Raw genomic sequence first — 7,815 nt, 5'->3', positions numbered from 1 at the left:
TTTCTCTCCCACATTAAATGAAATATTCATTTCATATTCCCACTAGTATATGTTGATATTGCTCTCGTTTCTCAGCGATGCCATTCTGGCTGCAATGGAATCGCCCACCAACCGAGTTTGCTATTAAGAGGAGTAATATTGTGGTAAATACCAAAAATCTAGTGAATACTTCATTGGCATTTTTAGTAATCCTTAAGATGTTAGGTGGCTAATGGAAAATGTATAAAAAAATTCACACACACAAACACAATTTACTGGTAATTTTGAAACTAAGTTGGAGTTCCTCAGTAAGTGATGAAATTCCCTCTCATTTTCACCATTTATTGGTGAAGGCAGTGGCGGATGCTGGCACCTCAAATTTCAGGGGCACCCTGTGTGACACCAAAATCTGCTCCAACAACTTGATACCAAGGCTGAAGAGCACCAGCCTAAAGCACTTGAAATAACTCTCCTGGGCAGATGAGCATTGGCATACCTGTTGAAATAACATATTGGGCATTTTCTTGTGGACGTGCAATGCCAGCCATCTTTTGTGTGTCACTGCCAAAACAGATCTACCCTCAATGTATTATTGAACTATCCCTCCATTTCCTGATTCTCTGGAGCTACACATGTAACTTGATCCCCTCCCATCTGTACTCATCAAGCTAGACTTTGCACCCATTTCTTCATGCAATCTCTCTCTTTACCACCAGATGGCAATATTTTGGTGGCTACTATTGATGACATTAACAACAATCACATTCAGCAGCCATACAAATTGAATCAATACTTTTATAAGTAGTATGGAGGCATGGGGTGAAAAAAGTATGCAGGGCCATCAAATTGGCATGCATGCAATTAAACGGCTGGGTTCCCCTGTAGTAAGCACAAGTACATAGGAATCCATAGGAAGTTGCCTTATTATATCAAGGCAGACTATTGGTCCATTTTGCTCGGCATTGCCCACTTTCTGCACACACTGGCAGTGGCTTTCCAAGGTTGCAGACAGGACTCTTTCCCACAGCCCTACCTGGAGATGTCAGGGATTTAATCAGGGACCTACCACTGAACTACAGCTGCTTCCCTAAAGGATTCTCTCTTAATCACCACTTTAATGCTGGAAAATAAGGCCATTTGAGACAACCAATGAGTTGGAGGCAACCAATGGATGAAGTGAGACACTGAGTTGCAGAATTCACATTAAGGTTAGCCCTATTTAATGACTTGCATACCCCCCTACCCCACTCTGCAACTAGGATAATGAGAATCAAGCAAATTATGTAGTACTGCATAATTTACACAGGTTGATTTCATTGTCTCAGTATTTGACTTTATATTACACACAATTCTGTTTTAATTCTGTGCTGGGTGGGGACATTGCTGGCCTCAGTTATGGTTGGATGGCTAGTATTCTGAATGAGATTTCACCGTTTGTTGACTTCAAGCAGCTTTCAAGGTTTGCTTGGCTTCAAACATGAAATACGGCAAATGCAAAATACTGTGGGGGCACATTCTGTCTAACTAGCTCCAACCACAACCCTTCCTTGCAATTTTATTCGCATCTTTCATAAATAATGTGTTCCCAGACATTAATGCTTCCTGCAGGCCATGGCAAGTTTGCCAACCTAATTGGCATTACAATTTAAATGACAACTGAATGTGGGAGTTACTCCACCCTGGCTAATTTATTTTTCTCTAGGGAACAGAATGAGCTGCTTATTAAAGCAGAAGATGGGACGCCTGGTTGCCTTGTAACCTTGTTTTGCTTGCCAATTGGCCCAAAATAGACGACTTAGGGTGTTTTCACACTTTAGCTGTTAGAGCCCAGTGACATAATGTCAGCGTAAGGTGTTCATGTTTGCAGTCCTGCCCAGAGTTAAGTGAGATTTAAATATAAGTCATATTGGGCTGAATTGCAACCCATCAGAGGCAAGAGAGAGAACAATATACACTGCCTTAAGCTTCTTGGCGGAAAGAGGAATAGAAATGTAAGAAATAAATGCTTCCACTTTTCCCTCTTCCTGTTTTACACAATGCTATATTGACTAGATTATAACAGGAAACAACCAACCATATAAGAGTCTCTGCTTACACTTAGTTGCGATCTCTTTTCACCTAGGGTCCAAACAAATACTATTTGCTTATTTTATAGAAATACATTTTACATATGTTTCAAAAAGAAAATGTTGCATGATAAATCACTGTAATAAAAATAATCAGACTAAACCATGATTTAAAAGGCAGCAACAGCATCTATCTCAGTAGAAAGGTAGCTTTCCTACCGAAAAAGTACCGTAATCAGTGGGAAGAGACTGGGTAATCCCCGCTATGTAAAAACTTCCATGGTTTCAGGTTTGACAGCTTCCCCCCACCCTCATTGACACATTCATGTCCCCACATTTCATTGTATTCCTGCATACTTTACTCTTCCAAGGCTCCAGGAATTTGAGCTGTGAGTAAAACCACGTATGTAAACACAACCAAGATTGCAGAACACCAGCTATCTGATTAGCTCAAAGAGAAAAACCTGAGGATCAAGTCATTGTGCAGTGCAGGTGAAAGGCCACCCAGCTCTCATGTGAAAAATAAGCAATGGGTGCAAGGTACACACCATTTGTTACACAAGTTGTGTATGCAACTATCAGTCATGCAGAACTGGCTTCACCAAAGGAGGAAACAGTTTCTGTATCATTTTAGGGATCCAAGGCAACACTAGCAATATTTCAGGTAGTGCCTGAGGGTATTTTTGAAAACCCAGTAAGCTGTTGCAGGCACTACTGTACTGTAATTGCAATATATATTTCACAGAAAAGCTCTGATGGGTCAGACCTGCCCCCTAAAACATGCAAAACACCTACATGCACCCCAAAATCAAACAGGTGAGGAAAAATGCAAGCCTACCCATCCATACAAAATCCAAGCACCCTTAATTTAAAAAAGGGGGGAGTGCAGGGGCCTTGGCACGCTCGGGGGGGTGTACCATAATGCCCACAGATGCCACTTTTGAGAACCCCAGATATAGTTCCAAAGGATCTGGATAGCATGAGGGCTATGGAAGGCTGCTTTATGAATAGCAGGCATTGGTATCCTTATCTGAATGAATTTGCCTTATCTTTTAAATCTGTCTCAATTTATGTAGCCATCATATCTTGCAGCAGTAAAGTTCGTCGCTTAATTATATGCAATGTGAAGTACTTTTTTCTTGTCTGTCTCTCCCCACCATTCAGCTACACTGGACTATGTAGTGTACTGGATACAGTACGAGAAAAAAAGAGAAACACTCCACACTATCCATCTTTACCAATCCAACAACTTCTTCCTTTCCACTTTTCAAAACTAAAAAGCCCTGGGTAAATAAATATCTTTCTCATAGCGGAGTTATTCTCATCCAGGTGATGGAGTGGACTTTGGCCCTCCAGCTGTTGTTGAACTACAATTACCATCATCCGTGGTCATTGGCTATGCCTGCTGGGAGATCGTTGTAGTTCATCAACATCTGGAGGATGAAATGTTTTCCATACTGCTCCAGCCTCTTAAATGTTTTGATGACCTTTTCTGCATCTTTTTTAGCTCTGTAATATGTTTTTTGAGACATAGCAGCCAGAACTGTGCTCAATATGCCAAACACACTTGCACCAGAAGTTTATATAAAAGCATTAGAATATTGCCGTTTTTCAAAAGAGCAAAGGAACTCCTCTTATCACATGACTTCCATCTTTGCCCTGACTGAGGTTCTGACCACACAACTCAGGGTGTACTTAGATTTAAATCAAATTTATTCACTATCCACACCACAAGCTTAAATTGGGTTTTGTTGTTACTGTTTGCCAGTGAACCCTGGACCTTGTAGCTAGGAAATGCTAGCAGAGAATTCAAACATCCTCACAAAACTATAATCCTCAATACACTTTTAGGAAATCATAGACTATTAAACTTAGGTTTCCACTATAGAGATGCATCCAGTGGGAGCTGGTGTTAATATACCACTGTTTCCATCACACTTAGTATGAATGAATGAACTTTATTACGGTCACAGACCAGGATAAAAAAACAAACAAACATATAAATAAAATAGCAGTTAGGATTTTTTTAAACTGATAAATGTTGGAGCAAATAAGGGCAAAGAAACGAGCATAGGATAAAACATCTGAATAAAATACAAGATTAAACACGGATAATGGATGGATAAAAACTGATAATTAAAACAGATAAAAACTAAAAACAACTATTTTTAGTATATTTCAGTAAGGTTTTCTGCACTACTCTGCACTATTCTTTCTGCTCTTTGTATGACATTCTCTGGGCTTTGAGGCACAAGTTGTAAAGGCCAGTGTAATGTGCACCTGCCATGCCAGTGATAAAGGGAAAAGGGGGGACAGCCTTCTCTCCTCTGTCAAAATCCGCAAGTCACCAGCTTAAAATGCAGAGTCATAAGATAATTTACAGCATTTAAACGGCAGATCCAACTGAAGTCACAGAAAGTGGCACAGAATTTTATTTTACACATAAATGCTAAAAAGGGTTGGGTTTTCAAATCCCATGGAACTGGCAAGTACTTGCATCAAGTTTCTTCCCTAAAAGCATGAGAAATTAAATTATACAGCTGGAGTCGTTATTGTCTTTCATGTTTTATAGCAGAAACCTTAGTGCCTGTTCATTTATTATTTCATCAAACTTCACCCACATTTAATATTAAATTGGATTTAAATGCAAAATACTCTAGTCTAACTGGCTTTGTGGATCACAGCCATGATCTTACAATTTGAAACACTTCTTATGTAGGAGTGAACACACCCAATGCCAATTAATTGGTGAAACCTGAGGTAACAAGGTTTCGCAATGCATTGAATTTTCATTTTAGATTAAAACTTTTATTCACTCCTGCAGACCTGGTCTGTGCCTTACCATTTTAACTTTCTGATCATACGCTAAGGGAACTTATGAATACCTATGAAGCATATTTATGTTTTTACAAATTAAGGGCATACCAGTAAACTACATCTCTAAAATCCAGCATGATGAACTGACCTTTTCAAACCTGCCTTTCATGCTGTCCCCTTTATGAACTGAGGTGTCCAAAATGAAATAATGAAACATTTAACTGTCCCGTATTCATTTCTTTTCAGAATGCTGAAAATTTGTGCTAGTTAGGGTATGAAATAAAGTTACTTGCCTTAATAAAGCACTGTGAGAATGGAGCCTTTTATAGATTAAAACATGTTGATTTGGGTGGTGATGCAGTAAGAAGGAATTTAAGGGGACAGTAAGTAATAGGAAATGTTAATCTTGGGTAGGGGAAATCCAAGTTCTACATCTGTAGGAAGCTAGGGATGGGTAGAAAAGGCAAAACAAAAAACTACACTGTCTGAAAGCAAGACTGGATGCTTGAGTAAAAAAAAATTGGAACAAGGTGGTTAAACTGGATACATTTTCTACATAAAATACTGTGAAACGAATTGTAGAAAACAGACTGGTTCCTTTTTCATTCGCATTACTACTTTAAATTTTATCTTCCTTGACCACCTAACCACAGAATTTGAAAGAGTTTTTAAAACTGAAAGGTCTTTGGATGAATTGTTGCAAAACTGGCCTACTCTCTTAGATAAAATGGGATTATAAATAAAAATAAAAATTCAGAATTTTCTGGAGGAAAGAGAAGGAGCAGAAGCAACTTGGAGACTCCTCTGTGAGAAGCAGTTATCTAATCAGTAACTTCATGAACACATACAACACAAGAGAGAAAATAAATCATATGGCTACAGGGCATGGCCTAAAGACACACAATATAGCAGACCTGCTGAATCTAAGCAGCTCAGGGGTTTGATCACTCCTTGGATGAGAGACCACATGTGAGGTGCTATTAGCTTCTTTCTTTCATGGAACAAAAGTGGGATACATATGTAATATAAATAGACTAGTTTTGAAGTGACTTCTACAACAGAAACTATGGTGGTCATTTTGATTGAGGAGATGAGCGAGTACTGTGAGTACTGTGTCCAGTTCTGGGCACCACAATTCAAGGAGGACACTGACAAACTGGAACGTGTCCAGAGGAGGGCAACCAAAATGGTCAAAGGCCTGGAAACGATGCCTTATGAGGAACGGCTAAGGGAGCTGGGCATGTTTAGCCTGGAGAAGAGGAGGTTAAGGGGTGATATGATAGCCATGTTCAAATATATAAAAGGATGTCACATAGAGGAGGGAGAAAGGTTGTTTTCTGCTGCTCCAGAGAAGCGGACACGGAGCAATGGATCCAAACTACAAGAAGATTCCACCTAAACATTAGGAAGAACTTCCTGACAGTAAGAGCTGTTCGACAGTGGAATTTGCTGCCAAGGAGTGTGGTGGAGTCTCCTACTTTGGAGGTCTTTAAGCAGAGGCTTGACAACCATATGTCAGGAGTGCTCTGATGGTGTTTCCTGCTTGGCAGGGTGTTGGACTCGGTGGCCCTTGTGGTCTATTCCAACTCTATGATTCTATGATTGTTTTTAGCTCTAGGAAAAGGTAATGTGATCCTGGTCCTTCCTTTTTCTAGTGATTGGCCTGACTGTGCTTTAGCAATGTCTGGGATAGCTCCAATGAAATTCTATATTGACCTGGGGAAGATCAGGAAGTAACTTTTGAGATCTCTTAAGTAAGTAATTCAAAGCTACCAGCATGAGTTTGACCAAACTGCGGGAGGCAGTGGAAGACAGGGGGGCCTGGTGTGCTCTGGTCCATAGGGTCACGAAAAGTCGGACACGACTAAACGACTAAACAACAACAACAAAGTAAGTAATAAAGCATTCTTGAAGGCAGCTAAGTTTAAAATTAGCAATAGTTACAGTTTTTTATTATTGAGTCTGTAAAAATATGACTAACATAGAACTTATGCCAATTTGATTTTTGTAAAATCAAAGTCCATTTAGTGGTACTGATGTACATCATACATTAAAGTGGTAAGAAAAATACTGACATTTGACATATTATACATGTTCATGTAAAAATCATGTTGCATAAGGGTTTTAATTAGAAAACACACAAGTCACAAAAGTACACAACAACATCCTAAATAACATAGCTGTGGAAGAACAGAGATTTCACAGTTTAGCTTGACTTCATCAGAAACTATAAAATAGTTCCAGAAAACTGTACTACTAGCCATATTCTGCTCTCTTTCAGATAAGGTGCACTTAAAAGGCAAATCCGTCTTTAAATTGGTGAGGGTTTTTTTTTAAAAAAAAATTCTTTTCATTTTTGTAAATCAATACAAACATCAAAAGAATTTTGATTCTGTGAAGTTGTCCATACACATTCATTGTAAGATGCAATCAAAAATTGAGAACGCATTTATGTATGTTCGTGTATATATACACACACACATACAGGAAACAGCATATTAGAACTTGTAGTAAAATTTTAAGTATCTCTGGGTTTTAAAGTAAAAATTGTACATACACCAAGCCTTCATGTCTTCATCTAGCAGACTGACCTTGTCCCCCACAAGATGCTAGCTGTCAAAGTTTAAGAGGTAGTATATGAAAGTCTAATAGTTTCACTTATACTGAAGCCCAGTACCGTTATATATATATATAATTAAAATGTACTATTATTCTGTTTCAAATTGATTTTAAAAGGCTTAGTAAAAATAAGGTAGTGATGAACCATCATGGCAACTGCATTACTTTGCAATTAAATGCAGGGCAGCCTGTCATTTTAATAGCAAAACACATTGAGCCTTTTGCTTATCCTCTCTAGTGTTCATTGATTTCCCCCATCCCCCAATGTTTAATTTTATTAGGTATAATTACATTACTTCAAGCCAAGATTATTTTATGCATTACAAGGATATGT

This window comes from Podarcis vaucheri, assembly GCF_965113315.1.
Source record: "Podarcis vaucheri genome assembly, chromosome: 6".
Lineage (NCBI taxonomy): Eukaryota > Metazoa > Chordata > Lepidosauria > Squamata > Lacertidae > Podarcis > Podarcis vaucheri.
The sequence above is the reverse complement of the archived record's forward strand: the minus strand, read 5'-3'. Positions refer to the sequence as shown.